The sequence below is a fragment of the Schistocerca americana genome, chromosome 3 (genome assembly GCF_021461395.2).
Source record: "Schistocerca americana isolate TAMUIC-IGC-003095 chromosome 3, iqSchAmer2.1, whole genome shotgun sequence".
NCBI lineage: Eukaryota > Metazoa > Arthropoda > Insecta > Orthoptera > Acrididae > Schistocerca > Schistocerca americana.
The window spans coordinates 355109655-355131515 of record NC_060121.1 but is presented as its reverse complement, the minus strand read 5'-3'; the positions used below and the strand labels follow the sequence as shown (position 1 = coordinate 355131515).

At 46.4% G+C, this 21861-nt stretch overlaps 1 protein-coding gene across 1 annotated transcript in view; it reads left to right on the top strand.

Moving 5' to 3' along the window:
• The first annotated feature begins 711 nt into the window (after positions 1 to 711).
• Positions 712 to 21861, top strand: part of LOC124607477 — a 290949-nt gene continuing 269799 nt past the window's right edge. Inside the window, exon 1 of the mRNA XM_047139833.1 lies at positions 712 to 817. The gene's annotated coding sequence lies outside the window, so the exon portion shown is untranslated. The remainder of the gene's footprint in view (positions 818 to 21861) is intronic.

Below are 21861 nucleotides of genomic sequence, written 5' to 3'. Positions count from 1 at the left end.
TACTCCTGTAACCGAAATATCAGTCCTGAAGATGGTTCTAGAGGGACCGAAACCGGTCATATGAATGAACATTTTGCAATCAAGACAGATTATGAGGAACATTGTGAACAAAAACAACTCGATACTGAACTAAGAGCAGTCGGCAGTGGAACTGCGACGAGTGATCACGCGAAGGACGAGTCCGACCGGGCGAGACAGAGAGAGACGGGAACGGGGCCGAGGCTGGAACGAGACCGGCCGACGTGCCGTTCCCGAACGAGGCCGAGCGTTTCCCATTCTCGGGAACTACAAGTAGAAAACCGCGACCGAAGTGAACTATGAAAGACCGTTCCTTAGAATTCGTTCCTCGCTCGTTCCGTTCAGCTTGGTGAACCGTTCCTTTGAACCCGTTAGTTCGCGAACGACCCACCTCTTGTTTTGCAACGCAGCATCTTGGCCCGTGCTACCCGCCTGTCGCTCGCTAGTTTCCTGCGGCCGCTAGGCAATGAAACAGTGCTGCCTACGCAGTGAGCACCAAAGACCAGTCTCCCAGACTATAGCAGATATTCCGTCGCGCACGCCGCGCAGAGCGAGCGTCCGCGCTGCCAGTGTTTTGGCGCGCGCGCTTTCTGCCGCCAGCTCGCGGCTGCCCCCTCCCGCTCACCGACGCTGCCCCCCCCCCCCCCACGCCCCCCACCCACACCCAGGCGGTCGCGGCCGCGGCCACCTCGCAGGACGCCGGCAGTGTACCGCGAGCCGCGATGCGACCTCGTGCCTAGACGCCACGCCGCCTTCTGTGTCGTGCCAGCCGCCCACTGCCAACCCCGCAGCTCGCGAGGTAAGACAACAGCACAACAAGAACCACAGCCAGCGTTCTCCCAGTGGCTCAGCCTTCCCCTGTGCCTGTGCTCTTGGCGCCCTGTGGCATTTGACCGTTCCAGCCGGCCTGCTGTGCCCTTTACAAGGACTGCCTGCCGCCTGCTGCGCGACTCAACTCCAGACACTTCGCAACGGCGCTACCGCTGCGAGGAATTCCCCGTGCGTGCTTTCAGCAAATTCCGACGCCTTGGGGATACGTACTGATCTGCAACGAGCTCTTCGACAGGCTGGAATTATTGTTTATTCTTATTCTCATGCTTTTGTGATGTGCGGGTAAAAAGGAACGTGCCAAAATTAACGAATACTCTAAGGAAGGCCCCGTTTAAAAATACTACGATGAAAATTTGTCAGTGTGACGGATCTCTGGGCAAGAAACAGTGTAACGACTGTGTTATTTTGTGTCTTGCTGTGAAGAGAGTTGGATATTGTTTCATTAGGGTGTGGTCACTTCGAGTAAATACCTAAAAATACGTTCGCTCTTGTCTCTATGTCGCAAGTCTTGGTTTCTCCAGATGCTCAACCTATATTGCCAAACGCGTAAATGATTAGGCGTACCTCTTCGAATAAGGAGGACTCGTTGAGGATTGGATCAGATTTCTCTCCATTACCACGTACTAAAGGAGGCAACGCTAAACAAATTTTCAAATTGGTCGCTGTCGTGTTGTTAGCCTATTAGGCTTCATTTGAGACAGCTCTTGGCAGCGTGTTTCTTCTGAAATGACATGTAATTTATCTAGTCACTCGAGAAAACATAGAAATCAAATCGTTTTTAATGTTTAAAGTCATTACGAGATATAAATCGCGGGGGGCTTCTAACTTGTTTTGCGTTTTGCAGTGGGGTGTAGTCGCGCTACACTGTTTGTTTACTTAACCTTGAATGGAATTTGACAACCTAGTGGCCAGTTATTTACATTTCACGTTTTCTTATCTAGTTCCTTACAGTGAAAATTAATTTGCAACTTATTTCAAAATACGGTGTTCATAGTTTTAATAACGGGAGAACTGACAGATTTTGCCACGCCCACCGTATTCTAATATAGCACCTGAAGAGCAAAAAATATAATCTAGATGACAACTGTTGACAGGTAACGGGCATTTATTCGTTTTTTCAGTTTTATGCCTTTTATTGACACCAGTTTGTTGATTGTTGTTAGACATGCGAGGTAAGAAACTTTCTCTTCGTACCACGTGTAATTCGGCACAGTGTAAGAACGGTGTTTATTCGTCACAGCTAACACAAAATCAACCTCCTTCATATGTGCAGCCGTTTGGCGGACTGGTAGTTTGTCCAAGATACTTGTCTTTCAGCTGCAACGCTGTACCAAATAAGCCACTCGACTGCATCCCAGTACCCACCTAGATTCTAACAGCTTCAGCTTGACAAACCAGACAGTGCCTGTCCCCCCCCTCCCTCCCCCCCCCCTCTCTCTCACTCTCTCTCTCTCTCTCTCTCTCTCTCTCTCTCTCTCTCTCTCTCCCCCTCTGTGTGTGTGTGTGTGTGTGTGTGTGTGTGTGTGTGTGTGTCAAGGAAATTATATTCCTATGTAAATTAAACAAAATTAATTATTACGTCGTTTGGTAAAAGTACAAACCGAGGCACTCATACTGCAGTGATTCTGCCAGTAAATAAATAAACAACAATCTATCCGTCCCATCGAGAATGTAAGAAATACATATCGCGTTGATCTTCCTATCATGAATTTTGCTTTAATGCAACGCATGCGTCCCAGTAAAGCCTACGTGCCTTAAGAATTGTCTATTAATTTTAGCTTCCTCAAATGTAAGTTGGCTTCAGATTACCTAGCACCTAATCCATCTCACTAAGAGGCCTGATACGTGCTATTATTTTATTAAGTTTTGCTGGGAGTACTACGTAACTTTGGAATGGAAGCCGAGCGGTCTAAGGCGATGCAGTCATAGACTGTGCGGCAGGTCCCGGCGGAGGTTCGAGTCCTCCCTCGGGCGTGAGTGTGTGTGTTTGTCCTCAGGATAATTTAGATTAAGTAGTGTGTAAGCTTAGGGACTGATGACCTTAGCAATTAAGTCTCATAAGTTTTCACACACATTTGAACATTTGGAATGGAGTGTTAATGCGACCTTGCGCTCGGGGACTGAACAGCATCGCATCGAAAGCGTTACGCGATGCAACAGGCTTTTTAGGACTGTACCCGAAAAGCTAAGTATCAGCTCACACAGCACAATGTTTCATCGACGCCAGACAGCGCATGGGGTAACTTCAGAATTTTAAACATTGGCGGGGATGTGGTTTGCAGAATATTGTAGATACGGAGCCTGTTCGGGGCCTAGAGCCTGCATGCACAGTGACACGTGTCCAAGAGACCTATGACGAAGACAACCACACGAGTCACGGATAAGGCGGTGGGCCAAGTAATATGACGTCAGCTCCGGATGACGTGCACCTCATCCGCATGGCAGTGACATACCGTACGTCCATCTTCATCCCAAACATTAACTGATGCTGGAACAGTGCCACAGGTGTCTCCTAGTCTGCTAGCAATAGCACCGACGTCTTCTGCACCACGAACTACATGCATGTGTCGGTTTGAGCTGGATACATGTCATGTCGAAATGAAAGCGCCTCGCTAAAACTGTACTGGCCGGCCGGTGTGGCCGAGCGGTTCTAGGCGCTACAGTCTGGAACCGCGCTACCACTACGGTCGCAGGTTCGAATCCTGCCTCGGGCATGGTTGTCTGTGACGTCCTTAAGTTAGTTAGGTTTAAGTAGTTCTAAGTTCTAGGGGACTGATGACCTCAGATGTTAAGTCCCATAGTGCTTAGAGCCATCTCCATTCTCTGTAATCAGAGTTATGTCATCTGCACATAAAATTACAATTGGTCTAGTGTTATGATCTATAACAGTTCCAGCGGTCGCGCGGTTCCAGACTGAAGCGCCCAGAACCGCTCGGTCATGCCGGCCGGCTACTAGCTCAACAGTTGCGCGCTATTCGCTCGTACATATATCCGCAATAGTCATTCACCCCTGTCATCTATGACCCATGGTGCAGCACAGTTGCTTCGTCGCCAGTTTTGAATAGGGCCATATTGCCGTTCATGGTATACCTGAGCCACGGCAGCGGGCGAACTGTTTACAAACATAGCAGTTTCGGAAATACTTCCACTGTTGGCCCAAAAACCAATTATTATGCCGTTTTGGTCTCAGATAAACCGCCCCGTTTCCGCGTCACAACAACGACTGCATTGTTTCCCGCATCCCTGCCCGACACGTTTTACATAGCCTCCATTGTCACCTACTGTTAGTGGTTATTGCACGTTGACTGTGATCACATTAATGTGACTGGACCGTGTAGAACTACGTCGTTAAACACTTCGATGTGACATCACGCTTGTATATAACGTTATTACCTATGAGTTTCTGGACGTTTCGGAAATGTCATCCGTTTAACAGAATAGTAGTTTCCCTCCTTGCCTCGTGCTCGGAAAAGATGTTATTTGCTGTGCAAGCCTCTTTCGTTTCCTGAAGCGGCGGAAACTGGAACAAAATTCCTGAGCTATTTGCGGGCCCGTAATTAGAACGACGTGGCGCCTTCTAACAACACTCGCGTTCGGTGGCCGCATTTTTTCGCAGGACCCGCGCGCGGCAACAGCTTCCGCGTGCAGCTAATAGCGATGCGATTAATCGCGCCGCTGGCGTTTCGCAGCTGCTTGCTCGCCGCGATGAGAATATCGCGATCACGAACGAGTATCATTTATTCAGGAGCCAAACGCAGCCGACGACAACTTCATTACATCGTCCACAGCCCAGGCAGGTGGAGCCAATCTTGGCAGCGCTCCGGTAAACCAAACGCGTAGCAATCGTAGCTCTCCCCACCCACCAGCAGACTCGTCCCTGCGACAGCCCAGCCTATTTGGTGTGTAACCCAAGCGGTGACCCCATCCTTGCGCTTGCGAGGCGTCGCAGCCTCGAAGCCAGTGGTTCGCTGAACTGTGATCCCAAGCCGACTATCAAAATTTAGCTTACGTCGCTTAACAATTTTAACGTAGTGCCCATGTTCTGTAACAGCTACATTGTCCTCAGTCACACCTTCAAGCAGGTTGGCTCCTTTCTTCTAGATAATGATGCAAACTTCTGGCCATTGAAATTGCTGCACCACGAAGGAGATCTGCTACAGACGCGAAATTTAACCGACAGGAAGAAGATACTGTGATATGCAAATGATTGGCTTTTCAGAGCATTCAAACAAGGTTGGCACCGGTGGCGACACTTATAACGTGCTGACATGAGGAAAGTTTTCAACCGATTTCTCATACACAAACAGCAGTTGACCGCCGTTGCCTGGTGAAACGTTGCTGTGATGCCTCGTGTAAGGAGGAGAAATGCGTAACATCATGTTTCCGACTTTGATAAAGGTCGGATTGTAGCCTATCGCGATTGCGGTTTATCGTATCGCGACATTGCTGCTCGCGTTGGTCGAGATCCAATGACTGTTAGCAGAATATGGAATCGGTGGGTTCAGTGGGGTAATACGGAACGCCGTGCTGGATCCCAACGGCCTCGTATCACTAGCAGTAGAGATGACAGGCATCTTATCCGCATGGCTGTAACGGATCGTGCAGCCACGTCCCGATCCCTGAATCAACAGATGGGGACGTTTGCAAGACAACAACCATCTGCACGAACAGTTCGACGACGTTTGCAGCAGCATGGACTATCAGCTCGGAGACGATGGCTGCGGTTACCCTTGACGCTGCACCACAGACAGGAGCGCCTGCGATGGTGTACTCAATGACGAACCTGGGTGCACGAATGGCAAAACGTCATTTTTCGGATGAATCCAGGTTCTGTTTACATCTCACGATGTTCGCATCCGTGTTCGGCGACATCGCGGTGAACGCACATTGGAAGCGTGTATTCGTCATCGCCATACTGGCGTATCACCCGACATGATGGTATGGGGTGCCATTGGTTACACGTCTCGGTCACCTCTTGTTCGCACTGACGGCACTTTGAACGGTGGGCGTCACATTTCAGATATGTTACGACCCGTGCCTCTACCCTTCATTCGATCCCTGCGAAACCCTACGTTTCAGCAGGATAATGCACGACCACATGTTGCAGGTCCTGTACGGGCCATTCTGGATAGAGAAAATGTTCGACTGCTGCCTTGGCCAGCGCATTCTCCAGCTCTCTCACCAACTGAAAACGTTTGGTCAATGGTGGCCGAGCAACTGGCTCGTCACAATACGCCAGTGACTACTCTTGAGGAACTGTGGTATCGCGTTGAAGCTGCATGGGCAGCTGTACCTGTACACGCCATCCAAGCTCTGTTTCACTCAATGCCCAGGCGTATCAAGGCCGTTATTATGGCCAGAGGTGGTTGTTCTGGGTACTGATTTATTAGGATGTATGCACCCAAATTGCGTGAAAATGTAATCATATGTCAGTTCTAGTAAATTATATTTCACCAATGAAAACCTGTTTTAATGACAAGTAGTGTAGAATTTGAAAGAGAAGTCCTGGATGCTATCTGATGATGGGTTTAGGCTCGAAACTACCGGTTGATTATAATAAAGTGCAGCTACTCACAGAGGTCCCTTGTGGGCTGTAATTATCGAACAGCATTGAAACTTGGTAGATATACTAACGCGTTAATGCGTAACATATTTAAGTTGGAAAGAAATATTTCCAGTTTTGGTCACCTGGTGCAAATCTGGCGCTGTGAATACAAGTAAGACGAATAAAAATGTTTCCATATTTGATGGATTAGGAACGGGATGTGGGCTGAAAAGGTCAAATAAGTGAAAAAGGTGTAATTTTGATTTTATTATGAACCGCCACTTATACAATATGTCCAATATAAGCATCGGAGACGTCGATGACATGCTGCACTATAGAACGACGGAATCAAAAGTTCCTCGCAGTGGTTCAGATGGTACCTGAACGATGAGTTCCTTTCAGATCATGTAGAGACGGGACATGTCCCTGGAAAATGCTTTCTTTTAGATATCCCCAGAACCAAAAGTCACACGGGTAAGACGGAGCTTAAGACGAATGGATTGTGTGTAGAATTTGTTTGGGGAAGATTATGGATGATTTAGAACGTGAACCGATTAATTTTTGAATCATTAGTTTTCTGACTGTTCCCATGCAAACTGTCGCGAATTCCTCTCCTGTTCCTACCTTTTCATCTCAGAGTAACAACTGCCATCAACATCCTCAAGTATTTGTAACCTTGTTCCAGTCTCTGTCTTCTCTTACACTTTTTGCCCTCTGCAGCTTCCTCTAGCCGGAGTGTAGCGTAATAGAAGTTATTCCTTGATGTCTTAGTACATCTGCTATCATCCTGTCCCTTTCTCTTGCCAGTATTCAACAACTTCGTCTCGCCGATTCTGCGAGCCTCCTCATTCCTCATCAGCCAGACTGATTTTCGTCATTCTTCTGTGGCAACACAACTTCTCCATTCTCCATCTTATCAGTCCACCTAATTTTCAACATTCTCATGTGGCACAACAGTTTCAGGCATTTTCTGGTTTTCCCATATTCCATGCTGTTCACCAAACGTACATTCTCGGAAATTTCCTCCTCATTTTTCCCCGCCGATTAAGCATTTGTGTAAATAAAACAATTATATGGTGCTACATCCACTGAAGATACTTTTCATATAAATGGCAACAGGTACCAATGAAAAACCTTTTGTTTACAATCGAAACTTTCCGTCGTTTTTTTTTAGAATGTTTGGATGCCCTCGTGATCATCTACATCAACATCTATATTCCGCGAGACAGGTAGCAGCGTGGTGGGGTGTTAGTTCTGATACCACTATCATTCAGTTCTCGAATGTTGCATCGGAGGAACGACTCTCGGCAAGTCGCCATATGAGCTCTCATTTCTCTGGTTTTTCCTGTCACGATCATTTCGCAGATCGTATGTGGGAGGAAGCAATATGTTGCCCGACTCTTTTCGGCACGTCCTTAGAATTTTAACACTAAAAGTTTCCATATTGGCTAACGTCTGTCTAGTAGCGTTGCCGATGGAATTTGTTGAGCATCTCGGTAAGGCTCTCGCGCTTACTAAAAGAGTTCGTGACGAAACGCACTGTCTTAGCTGGAGCTTATCTGTTTCTTCTATGAAACACACCTGTAAGCTTCCAAGGATGCTGAGTAATACTCAAGTGCAGCTCAAACGAGTATTTTGTAATCAACTAATTTTCTGGATGAATTACATTTCATTAAGATTCGTCCAATTATTGTGGTAACTGCTCTTCCTTTAGTTAACGTTCTCGTTCCGTACGACAGTTTCTAAGATTTTAATGTCGTTGCCATGCTCAGTAATGAAAGAAGGAAACTTATCAGTAATGAAAGCAGAGGTCATTATGGACGGAGGAGTGGGATTGGACAGGGATGGTGTCCGAAACTGATGCTTTTCTTTTCTCAGGAACTACTCTGGTATTTGCCTTAAGCGATTTAGGAAAACTACGAAATTCCTAATCCCCGCTGGCCGGACTCTGGTCGTCAATAAAGAACAAAAGATTTCAACACATAAATCAGTTAAATAGAAATATGAAGTCCATAATCATTTAACGACTAGTAGAAGTAGACAGTTATATCAAAGGTGAGGCCACTTATGAAAACAGATATGTTTTAATGCAAGCAGAAAGATATGACACAGCTCTAAAAGTTATAGTTATACACTACTCTTCCAGCTGTATACACGAAATATGATGCTCAAAGGATTTCAATACATCGTCGAAGCGCCTCAGTGGACCAAGATTATTTCTTCACAGCGAACAGCGAAGACCTATGAAGCAATGTACAGGACGTGGGAGATGGGCTGTGCCGCTTATACAGGGTGTTTCAAAAATGACCGGTATATTTGAAACGGCAATAAAAACTAAACGAGCAGCGATAGAAATACACCGTTTGTTGCAATATGCTTGGGACAACAGTACATTTTCAGGCAGACAAACTTTCGAAATTACAGTAGTTACAATTTTCAACAACAGATGGCGCTGCAAGTGATGTGAAAGATATAGAAGACAACGCAGTCTGTGGGTGCGCCATTCTGTACGTCGTCTTTCTGCTGTAAGCGTGTTCTGTTCACAACGTGCAAGTGTGCTGTAGACAACATGGTTTATTCCTTAGAACAGAGGATTTTTCTGGTGTTTGAATTCCACCGCCTAGAACACAGTGTTGTTGCAACAAGACGAAGTTTTCAACGGAGGTTTAATGTAACCAAAGGACCGAAAAGCGATACAATAAAGGATCTGTTTGAAAAATTTCAACGGACTGGGAACATGACGGATGAACGTGCTGGAAAGGTAGGGCGATCGCGTACGGCAACCACAGAGGGCAACGCGCAGCTAGTGCAGCAGGTGATCCAACAGCGGCCTCGGGTTTCCTTTCGCCGTGTTGCAGCTGCGGTCCAACGTCCACGTATAATCTCATGCGCCAGAGTTTACACCTCTATCCATACAAAATTCAAATGCGGCAACCCCTCAGCGCCGCTACCATTGCTGCACGAGAGACATTCGCTAACGTTATAGTGCACAGGATTGATGACGGCGATATGCATGTGGGCAGCATTTGGTTTACTGACGAAGCTTATTTTTACCTGGACGGCTTCGTCAATAAACAGAACTGGCGCATATGGGGAACCGAAAAGCCCCATGTTGCAGTCCCATCGTCCCTGCATCCTCAAAAAGTACTGGTCTGGGCCGCCATTTCTTCCTAAGGAATCATTGGCCCATTTTTCAGATCCGAAACGATTACTGCATCACGCTATCTGGACATTCTTCGTGAATTTGTGGCGGTACAAACTGCCTTAGACGACACTGCGAACACCTCGTGGTTTATGCAAGATGGTGCCCGGCCACATCGCACGGCCGACGTCTTTAGTTTCCTGAATGAATATTTCGATGATCGTGTGATTGCTTTGGGCTATCCGAAACATACAGGAGGCGGCGTGGATTGGCCTCCCTATTCACCAGACATGAACCCCTGTGACTTCTTTCTGTGGGGAAAGACCAGGTGTACCGCCAGAATCCAGAAACAATTGAACAGCTGAAGCAGTACATCCCATCTGCATGTGAAGCCATTCCGCCAGACACGTTGTCAAAGGTTTCGGGTAATTTCATTCAGAGACTACGCCATATTATTGCTACGCGTGGTAGAAATGTGGAAAATATCGTACTATAGAGTTTCCCAGACCGCAGCGCCATCTGTTGTTGAAAATTGTAACTACTGTAATTTCGAAAGTTTATCTGCCTGAAAATGTACTGTTGTCCCAAGCATATTGCAACAAACGGTGTATTTCTATCGCTGTTCGTTTAGTTTTTATTGTCGTTTCAAATATACCGGTCATTTTTGAAACACCCTGTATATTTATCACGCGCTGGTGGTGATCGTAGGTTAGTATGGCTCATACAGCGTGGGTATGGGTTCCGATCGTTAGCCCCAAGGTCATACACCTACGAACGCATTTGACAGCCAATATCTATTTCTCTAAATTACATCTACCCACTTAGTAGTTACAGTCGTGCTGTATTACTGTGCTTTAACGAGATCAAGAGAGCATTAGTCGAATTCTTCACTTTCGTATAATGTAGTGTTTCGTACGGCACTTTGCATTTGTACTACTGCAATTGGTAGATACCCCAGTTCCAACGATCATATTTATTTTCCGTCCTATTCATGTAGTGCTGTAGTGATTTACTGTTTACTGCTATGATGGCACAACCAACAAGCCTTCAGTATTGCTGTAAAGTCGAAGGAATCGTATTTAAATATTTATTTCTAAGTGAATTGATTTACAGGGTTCAAAGTAAGCTAACGAAGACCTTTCTTGGCATGTATGAGGACTGAACATAATTAGCATGTGGCATGAAATCGTCCAGCGAATAAATGATTAGAATGCTTACATGTTAAAACGGACATTTCTCTCCTCGTGGTATATAAAATTTATGGGCCACTCTTCCCTTTCGTAGGAAACATGCCATAGAAGGAACCGCTGCTTCAACTGCATTCCAACTGACAACGACAGCTTCTTGTGGACGTCCATATACGTATAGCGAATAAGTTTCGTATCACACTGCCTGAAAAATAATCTGAGCACCCAGCAAGAGACGAGAAATGGATATGGCACTTCAGGGGTTTGTAAGAAATGTGACGTTATTTCAGCGACTGCAAAATCGGGTCAGATTTACTAATAACTTGGTACTAAGAGCCCACTTATCAGTATGACGTTACAGCTCTGTCTTGGATTCCTGCACTAATTCTGTTGGGAAGGATGTCGTAAGACAGTTGTATCGTCTCCTGAGACGAGCTGTCCAAAAATTAACAGGACCTTCGTACTCGTATACTTGGAGCATTTGGACGGAATTGACATCCAAGCTGGTCCCACACACAATCTGAAGATCAAGCTGATACGGGAGTGCCTCAGCATCACATAGACAATCCATGGACACACTTGCCATGTATCAACAAGCGTTTACCTGCCACAGATAACTGTAATTTTAATCACTTACCGCAGTTCCTTCTATGGCATGTTTCGTATGAAAGGGAAGAGTGGCCCATAAATTTTAAATACCACGAGAAGAAAAACGTCCATTGATTGGCGACTCCATGGAGTGTCCTGTGCACCACGACCAGATAATGGGTATACTTGGAAGGAGAGACAGCATTCGTCGTATTTTTTTGTTTTATTAACCGCAAAATCGATTTTCGGTCACTTAGTGACCATCTTCAGTGCTGTAATATACAATTTAATTGGTAGGCTCTAAGCTTGTTGACACCAGTGCCTACCAATTTAAATTGTATATTACAGCACTGAAGATGGTCACAAAGTGACCGAAAATCGAATTTGCGGTTAATAAAACAAAAAAATACGACCAATGCTGTCTCTCCTCCCAAGAAAAATGTCCGTTTTAACATGTGAGCATTCTAATCACTGATGCTGTGTACGTGTAGGAAATTACATTCACACCGAACCATGATTGCAGGGCGCTTCACTCGTTTTGTTAGGCAGATTAGATACCTGCCGGAAAACCGCAACGTGTTGTTATAGACCTATGCTTTCCGATATCTGTCTGTGTAGTTGAGGTCGCTAACAACCTGTAGTATGGTTGCGGTGAACACGGATGTTGGTTGCATAAAAGTTCTAGGTTTACTTGCCGCTTCGAATTCGGATAAATCCCAAGTTTTCCATTGTTGCCTCAATCATCGTCTTCAGAGGCTAATATTAATTGTCGTGAACTGGCGAGGCTCCCACTTTTATACCCAGAGGACGGCATTGGATTGGCTGGATTACGTCTAGGTAGCTACACGGAAATGGCGCATACTTGTGGAGACGCATGGCAGTGAGGTGTTGTAGGAGTTCGTTGGTCCCATAACATTCACACTGGAGGTGAAGAATGATGGGAAGTTATCTTTTCTTGATTTGTTAGTCGAAGAGAAATCAGATGGTCGACTCGTTCGTTCCATGTACAGAAAAACCGACGCATACAGACCTGTATCTCAACAGGCATAGCTTTTACCATGCATCTCAGTAGAGAGCTATTTTGAACGCCTTAGTACATAGAGCCAGGCTTACACTGAGATGACAAATATCATGCGATAGCGATATGCACACACACCTGAGTACAGCCGCAGGATGAGAATTAACAGACTTTCAATGCGTTAGTTGGAGCTAAACGTAAGGGAGACTCCATTTCGGAAATCATTAGGGGATTCAATATTCAGAGAGCCACAGTGTTAAGAGTGTGCCGAGAATACCAAACTTCAGATATTATCTGCTACCACAGACAACGGAGTGGCCGACGGCCTTCACTTAACGACCGACAGCAGCGGCGTGAGAGCAGACTTGTGATTGCTAACAGACAAGCAACACTGCGTGAAAGAACTGCAGAAATCAATGTGAGACTACGACGAACGTGTGGTCAAATGTGTCGTTAATGGGCTGTGGCATCAGAGGACCAACGCGAATGCCGTTGCTAAAAGCACGAAATCGGGTGCAGCACCTCTCCTCGACTCGCGGCCATTTCACTGGAAAACCGTGGCTTGGTCAGATGAATCGCGATTTCAGTTGGTAAGAGCCGATAGCATGGTTCGAGTGTGGCGCAGACCCCACGAAACCATGCACTCAAATAAGACACTGTGCAAGCTGGTGGTGGCTCCATAATGATGTGGGCTGTGTTTACATGGAATGAACTGGGCCCCCTGGATGTTCTGTTACAGTACTGGCCATTACAATTGCTACATTAAGAAGAAATGCAGATGATAAACGGGTATTCATTGGACAAATATGTTATACTAGAACTGACATGTGATTACATTTTCACGCAGTTTGGGTGCATAGATCCTGAGAAATCAGTACCCAGAACAACCACCTCTGGCCGTAATAACGCCCTTCATACGAATGGTCACTGAGTCAAACAGAGTTTGGATGGCGTGTCCAGGTGCAGCTGCCCATGCAGCTTCAACACGATACCACAGTTCATCAAGAGTAGTGACTGCCGTATTGTGACGAGCCAGTTGCTCGGCCACCCTTCACCAGAAGTTGGTGTGAGATCTGGAGAATGTGCTGGCCAGGGCATCAGTAGAACATTTTCTGTATCCAGAAAGGCCCGTACAGGACCTGCAACATACGGTCGTGCATTATCGTGCTGAAACGTAGAGTTTCGCAGGGATCGAATGAAGGGTAGAGCCACGGGTCGTAGCACATCTGAAGTGTAACGTCCACTGTTCAAGGTGCCGTCAATGCGAACAAGAGGTGACCGAGACGTGTAACCAATGGCACTGCATACCATCACGCCGGGTGATACGCCAGTATGGCGATGACGAATACACGCTTCCAATGTGCGTTCAACGCGATGTCGCCAAACAGTGACGCGACCATCATGATGCTGTAAACAGAACCTGGATTGATCCGAAAAAATGACGTTTTGCCATTCGTGCACCCAGGTTCGTCAATGAGTACATCATCGCAGGCGCTCCTGTCTGTGATGCAGCGTCAAGGGTAACCGCAGCCATGGTCTCCGAGCTGATAGTCCATGCTGCTGCAAATGTCGTCGAACTGTTCGTGCAGATGGTTGTTGTCTTGCAAAGGTTCCCATCTGTAGACTCAGGGATCGAGACGTGGCTGCACGATCCGTTCCAGCCATGCGGATAAGATGCCTGTCATCTCGACTGCTAGTGATTCGAGGCCGTTGGGATCCAGCACGGCGTTCTGTATTGCTCTCCTGAACCCACCGATTCCATATTCTGCTAACAGTCATTGGATCTCAACCAACGCGAGCAGCAATGTCGCGATACGATAAACCGCAATCGCGATAGGCTACAGTCCGACCTTTATCAAAGTCGGAAACGTGATGGTACGCATTTCTGCTCCTTACAAGAGGCATCACAGCAACGTTTCACTAGGCAACGACGGTCAACTGCTGTTTGTGTATGAGAAATCGGTAGAAAACTTTAGTCATGTCAGCACGTTGTAAGTGTCGCCACCGGCGCCAACCTTGTGTGAATGCTCTGAAAAGCTAATGATTTGCATATCACAGCACCTTCTTCCTGTCGGTTAAATTTCTCGTCTGTAGCACGTCATCTTCGTGGTGTAGTGTACTTTGCAGTCACTCATGAATTTCATGTACCCAAACAATGATAGAGTTTTTATGAATGACAATGCCCCGTGTCACCAGGCCACAGTTGTTAGCGAGTTGTTTGGAGAGCGTTCTGAACAATTCGAGCGAATGGTTTGGCCACCCAGATCGCCCGACCTGAGTTCCATCAAACATTTATGATACATAATCGAGAGGTCAGTTCGTGCACAAAATCCTGCACCAGCAACAGTTTAGCATTTATGGACTGGTATACAGACAGCGTGGACCAATATTTCTGCAGGGGACTTCCAACCACTTGTTGAGACCATGCCACGTCAAATGGTTCAAATGGCTCTGACCACTATGGGACCTAACTTCTATGGTCATCAGTTCCCTGGAACTTAGAACTACTTAAACCTAACCAACCTAAGGACATCACACACATCCATGCCCGAGGCAGGATTCGCGCCTGCGGCCGTAGCAGTCGCCCGGTTCCAGACTGTAGCGCCTAGAACCGCTCGGCCACCCCGGCCGGCCATGCCATGTCGATTTGCTGCACTATGCCGGGCAGTTGTTAAATTTTCTTGCACAGCGCTCTCTCGTTTCATTGCGCTTTGAAGGCGACAGGGCGTGCACCAGTATCGGCGGTCGTCGAAGACGTCACCCAGCTGCATTCCCAGAAGTTGTTAAACCACGTCTCCCTATTCCACGGACGGAAATCAACCAGATGAAATTCCGAGCGCGACTCCTCGCCCGACCCTCGCTAGCTTATTAACTGGGTTGTTTTGGTGCGCTGAGCGGTGCTGACAGCGAGGCGCTGGTGTCAGCTGCCGAGGCGCTACCGCTACCGCGGCCGTGGTAAGCGATACCCGCCCTTGCCTGTGACCCGTCGCGTCGCCGGTGGAACCCGCCCGGCCCTGCGACAGCGCACGTGCCACTGGAAATAATCCGCGCGTCACACTTGGCGACCCCCTGGCCGTAAATTAAGCTGCAGCGCTTCTCGGACACCGCGCGCCGTGTATTGTAAACATCTCGTGGACCGAGCTGTCTCGTGCCAAACTCATTACTGTTCTCCGCCACTGCATGACAGCTGCTTTCAGCGCCACCTACTTGCAAAAACATCGTTCCGCGCTGGAGACCAACTGCTAAAGAAGCAGTAAGAGCACGCTAAGTACAGTAGTACCACGAGTGAACCATCACCACTATGCCCTGATATTAACAATGACAAGACAGCTGTTTTCATGCTGACAGCATACACGTGCTAAGAGCTTGTTCTGTATGCAGCATACAATGTCGTAAATGTTAACTCATTTTACACGTATACGTCAATCGTAGGTGGTAATGAGTTAGTTGTTAACATGATGAGCCAATTGAAACTCCTTAATATTCAAGTGTGATTCAGTATTCGAAGTTTCTTGATTCAGTGTTCGAAGTTTCTTCGTATGCCCAATCCGAGTCTACATCTACATCTACATTTATACTCCGCAAGCCACCCAACGGTGCGTGGCAGAGGGCACTTTACGTGCCACTGTCATTACCTCCCTTTACTGTTCCAGTCGCGTATGGTTTGCGTGAAGAACGACTGCCGGAAAGCCTCCGTGCACGCTCGAATCTCTCTAATTTTACATTCGTGATCTCCTCGGGAGGTATAAGTAGGGGGAAGCAATATATTCGATACCTAATCCAGAAACGCACCCTCTCGGAACCTGGACAGCAAGCTACTCCGCGATGCAGAGCGCCTCTCTTGCAGAGTCTGCCACTTGAGTTTGCTAAATATCTCCGTAACGCTATCACGCTTACCAAATAACCCTGTGACGAAACGCGCCGCTCTTCTTTGGATCTTCTGTATCTCCTCCGTCAACCCGACCTGGCACGGATCCCACACTGATGGGCAATACTCAAGTCACATATCATATGGCCATAACAGAGAACATAATCAGGTGGGGGAAAAAACAGCTGAACAGTATACGGTAGGCATAGAAAACTGTACAAAAATAATTTTTTTCTTTTTACGCCATTTATGACAATATACCAGCGCAGGCACAGTCTGCCACCATTGGAAATGGTAGCTAGCGAGGAGCTGGTAGTAGTAAGGTGCCAAGCCACAGAAAAAAACATAATTCGTCACTCAGAAAAGATAAGCTGATTTTATTTAACGAGTTGTGTAAACTGTTATTATGGTTTTTTGACGTGTGAAAAAACTCAGACGAATGCAATTACTTATAACACTCCATGATATCAGCAGTAAGAATTTAGTATTTAAAATTTGATCAATTTAAGTTCTACAGTCGTGACATTGCGTGGAGACTGACATTATTGAGGCGGTTCTGTATCAAAATTAATGCTATAAAACACAGTATGAATTCAGATACTATTAGAATAGACGGAAATAACATTTCAGTTAACAAATGTTCCAGAATAATACATCATCAATAAACACACAGTTACCACTTCAGTTATCACCTGGAATCACAGCAAATTACAACTGGCAATGAGTAACTATAAAAACATTTTGAAATATAACCTTTACAGCCGGCCGGGGTGGCCGAGTGGTTCTAGGCGCTAAAAATGGTTCAAATGGCACTGAGCACTATGGGGCTTAACATCTATGGTCATCAGTCCCCTATAACTTAGAACTACTTAAACCTAACTAACCTAAGGACATCACACAACACTCAGTCATCACGAGGCTAGGCGCCACAGTCTGGAAGCGCGCGACCGCTACGGTCGCAGGTTCGAATCCTGCCTCAGGCATGGATGTGTGTGACGTCCTTAGGTTAGTTAGGTTTAAGTAGTTCTAAGTTCTAGGGGACTGATGACTTCAGCAGTTAAGTCCCATAGTGCTCAGAGCCATTTGAACCATTTTTTTAACCTTTACATAAATCAGTAGAACATTATTTGAACTGTCATAAATGGGTTGCAATTATCTCATTAAAAAGCCTGAGATTAGAAATAAACAGAAAAACGTGGAGTTACGTAGCTTGGAAATCTTAGCCAACAGAGACTGTAGAATTTACTTTCAACTCATGTGACGGCATCGAGCACTTTGGCATTTTCTTTGGTAAAAGCAATAGAACGCATATAAAAGTAGATGACCATCCAGCAGCAGCTAACATAACGCTTGGCTGCTGTATCAATATCTTAACGAAAAGGTCACTTAATATTAACATCAAAATTCACTTTCATGAGTCAACCATATCACCAGTATATCATTGGGATATAAATCTTTAATATACAGAATATTTGAAAAAAGTGCACGTATCCTTGCAGGAGATAGTATTGCCAGAACTAGAAGAAAAGTGCCTGTAATAATATGTACAGAAACCAATAGCTGTTGAGTCATGGGGCAATCCGTGCTCTCATTCGTATCTGTCACGTAGAAGGAGATACCATAGGCAGTGCCGTATTTGATCACCACACGTCCTGACACATCCCTCTGCCGGTTTTCACAGTGAATCGCGTACTCTTTCAAATACACCAGGCTCCAATCGGGCTGTGTCACGTTCATTGGTCACACGCTTCTACAACGCCTGCACATTGTCGCTGGAATGGGCATACACCAATACTTTTGAATGTCCTCCATAATCATAAATCCAACGGATTCGGCTTCGGTGAATGAGTTCGCCGCGCGAGCACACCTCCTCGGCTAACTCGCCCATGAAACTTTGCTGCGAGGCACTGTCACACTATAAGTAGAAAACGGGGTGGTACCCGTCGTGCTTCAACCACAGTCGTCTTTCTGCAATGATAACGTCCTCCACTAGCGTTGGCAACTCATGTTGCAGAAATCGATGACACATAGCACCTGTTCACCTGTTTCGTAAAATGAGCCTATTTGTCTCTCTCTGACAATTGCTGCCCTCGTCATGATACTAAGGCAATCCTGATGCTTCACCTCCATGTTTCGAGGAGTTGCATCTGACTACACATGCATATTGTGGTAGTTTACGATGCCATCTCTTGTGAGCCCTGCCGACGCCACCGAATACCACACGTTACTCGCCACAAGTAAAACGGCCCATGTCTCAACTGATATTGGCTTGCGGACATATAAATATAGGATCTTTTCTTATAGTTTTCATCAATACATCGTCTTGTAAAAAACGTTTTGTATACAAACAACAATGAATAAAAACTATTGGTGTTCGAAACAAAAATGTGAAGGAAAAATTTTGAACCTGTAATAGATGAAAATTACTTGGAATGGAGAATAAGAAAAAAGAAAGAATTAAGACAGTTGTACAAGCACTGTAACATAGTCGAAGTGCTAAATGAGAGTAGATTCAGCTGGGCTGGTAATATAGAAAGAATGTCGAAGAATACTCTCCTCTCGCCGGCCGCTGTGGCAGAGCGGTTCTAGAGGCTTCAGGCTGGAACTGCGCTGCTGCTATGGTCTCAAGTTCGAATCCTGCCTCAGGCATGGATGTGTGTGATGTCCTTAGGTTAGTTAGGTTTAATTAGTTCTAAGTTCTAGGCGACTGATGACCACAGAAGTTTAGTCGCATAGTGCTCAGAGCCATTTGAACCATTTTTTAGGTTAGTTAGGTTTAAGTAGTTTTAAGTCCAGGGGACTGATGACCTCAGATGTTAAGTCCCATAGTGCTTAGAGCCATTTGACCCATTTGAACTCTCCTCTCAACACCAGTCACTGGGATAGCATTCACGGGAGCAAGAGGACGACACAGAATTAAATAGTGAGGCAGCATCCGAAATACACGACTAGAATGAACATCATCACAGAATTGATACCCCATTTGCACACCGAACATACGGGGGGCATTCAATAAGTAATGCAGTACTTTTTTTCTGAAAGCAGGTTGGTTTGAGTCCGGATTCCAGTACGCCTTTCTATTCCTCACTCCTCTGACTACAAAACCCAGTTTTTTCAACGTAATATCCGTTTTATATGACGGCCTTATGCGACCTTACTTGGAGAGCCTGTGTGCCTGCATGACATCAGTCTAATGGTCAACGTCAGAGCCAACGACTTGTTGCATCAGTAGCTTCCCCCCCTCCCCCCCCCCCCAATCCCCATCTTCTCTATCATCCACGTACTGCTTCCCGCGGATGCATTCTTCATTGGGCTAAACAGATGGAAATCGGAAGTTGCGAGATCCGGGCTGTAGGGTGAATGAGCAAGAAGAGTTCAAATGGCTCAGAGCACTTTGGGACTTAATATCTGAGGTCATCAGTCCCCTAGAACTTAGAACTACTTAAACCTAACTAACCTAAGGACATCACACACATCCATGCCCGAGGCAGGATTCGAACCTGCGACCGTAGCGGTCACGCGGTTCCAGACTGTAGCGCCTAGAACCGCTCGGCCACCCCGGCCTGCAAGAAGAGTTCACTGAAGTTTTCTGATCCTGTCTCGGGTGCGTAGACTTGTGTGAGGACTTGAATTTGTGATTGAGAAGAAGTTCATTTGCATTTTTGTAGCGCCTTATACGCTGAAGGAGTTTTTTCAGTTCCCTGAGGCTAGCACAACACACTTCGGACGTGATCGTTGCACCATGAGGGAGGACATCAAACAGAATAACTCCTTCCGCGTCCCAGAAGACTGTCGCCATGACTTTACCGGCTGAGGGTGCGGCTCTGAATTTTTTCTTCGGAGGGGAGGTGGTGTGGCGTCATTCCATCGATTGAAGTGATCGAGCAGATGATCCTTCGTTGCTCTTTATAATCTTCTGTTAGGCGACGGGAAACTCGAACTCGGTTGGCACCACTTTGAGTAGCTCAACTGTTGGACAAGTGTGTCAGCACTACCAACAAAGACGTCCAGTTGTGCAGCAAGGAGTTTGATTGTCATCCGTCGATCACCTCGAATGAGTGTGTCCGCACGTTCGAACACTGTATGAGGCCCTGCTGTGTGCGGCCTGCCGGCGCTCGGGAAATCACCTCGTTATGGTGATTACAGACACCGGAACCAACGGCTGACAGTGCTTTTGTTCACTGGCAGGTCTTCGTATACATTCTCCAAGCGCTCATGAATATCTGCGTTGCTCTAGTTTTCCGTCAAAAGAAACTCAGTGACAGCTTTCTGCTTGGAATGCACATCCGCTATAGACGCCACTTTGAAGGCTACATACAGCGCCGGCATCTATAGGAGCTGAAGCGGGAATATTTCACCATGTCCCACTACGAATTCCACATTTTCTCTACGGAAATTGACCGAGAAAAAAAAGTGTTCCTTTACTTATTGAACGCCCCTCCTAAATGGGAGTGACTCGGAGGTCAGATGTACAGTCGATAAGGGCCTTGCTTCATGTGAAGCAAAAGTAAAGGTTCAACATAATATTGCTATTGGGCTACCCACATTGGCACTAACTGAGAATTTTCCAATAATTTCCCGCATAGATTCCGTTTTGCAGTTTTTGATTTAGTAATATCAATGCAGCAGTGACCACTATCAAACAGTTGCCTTTATCTTCCAATTTTGTTCGGTTGGAATTGACGTAACCGATGAGTTCCTTCTGGCTCCAAACCGCCCAAGGTGTGGGAATTTAAAATCCCCCGGGATTCCTCATGAGCCGTGCTCTCGCCAGAGGGGGTCACGGTGCTTAGCGTGTGATCGCTGGCGGCTTTCGAAGAGAGAGGGCGTACTAGCTTAAGGGAGTTGGTGGTAGGTAGCCCGAGTGGAAGGCCGCGTTTCGCGAGCGGGATTGTATCGTAAGGTGAGCTGTTTTGAGGTGGGAAGCCACGCCTCGTCGCGGTTTTTTGGTTGCGACTCATCCAGAAGGGCGGTGAGGTGATGTGCCTGGAGGCATGATGTTGTGCCGTTTGTATTATCGAGTTCCCGGATTCCTCTGGTAATATTGCTCTTTCCTCATGTAACCCCCCACCACGTGGTAGCTTAAACTGTGGCCGTTGGTCTGTGAAGCTGTGGCCATTGGTATTCGAAACTGCCTCACACAGACTAGCCTCTTGGTTTCTAGTATCTGTCGGTTGTTTGCTATTTGTTTTGCTGCCCTGAATGTCGCACAGGCGAGATTGCCTCCTGGTAGAGAGACTCTCACCATTTGACTGTTTGAATCTGCCTGTGGTCGCGTGTGTGTGTTCACCGTTAAATGGTATATTGTCAACTTGATCTGCAAGTTCGCATCTTGCGTATTCGCGTGGCTTTCTTGTAGTGTTCCCCGAATTTTCCTGTTGTTCTTAACGTGCACCATTGAATGACAATTTGTTTAACGGCAGGCAACAAGAGGAGCCTTTCGACAGAGCGACGTTGAGAGTTCAATGAGCGTACACTTGAAATTATTGTTATTGCCAAATACGTAGTTGCTCTGTGATTATTAAATACTTTTGGCAAGATTACTACCTTTCGACAGGGCGCCGTTTATATTCCTGTTGTTGTTAACGTGCACCGTTGAATGATAATTTGTTTAACGGCAAGCCACAAGAAGAGCCTTTCGACAGAGCGCCTTTGAGTGTTCAA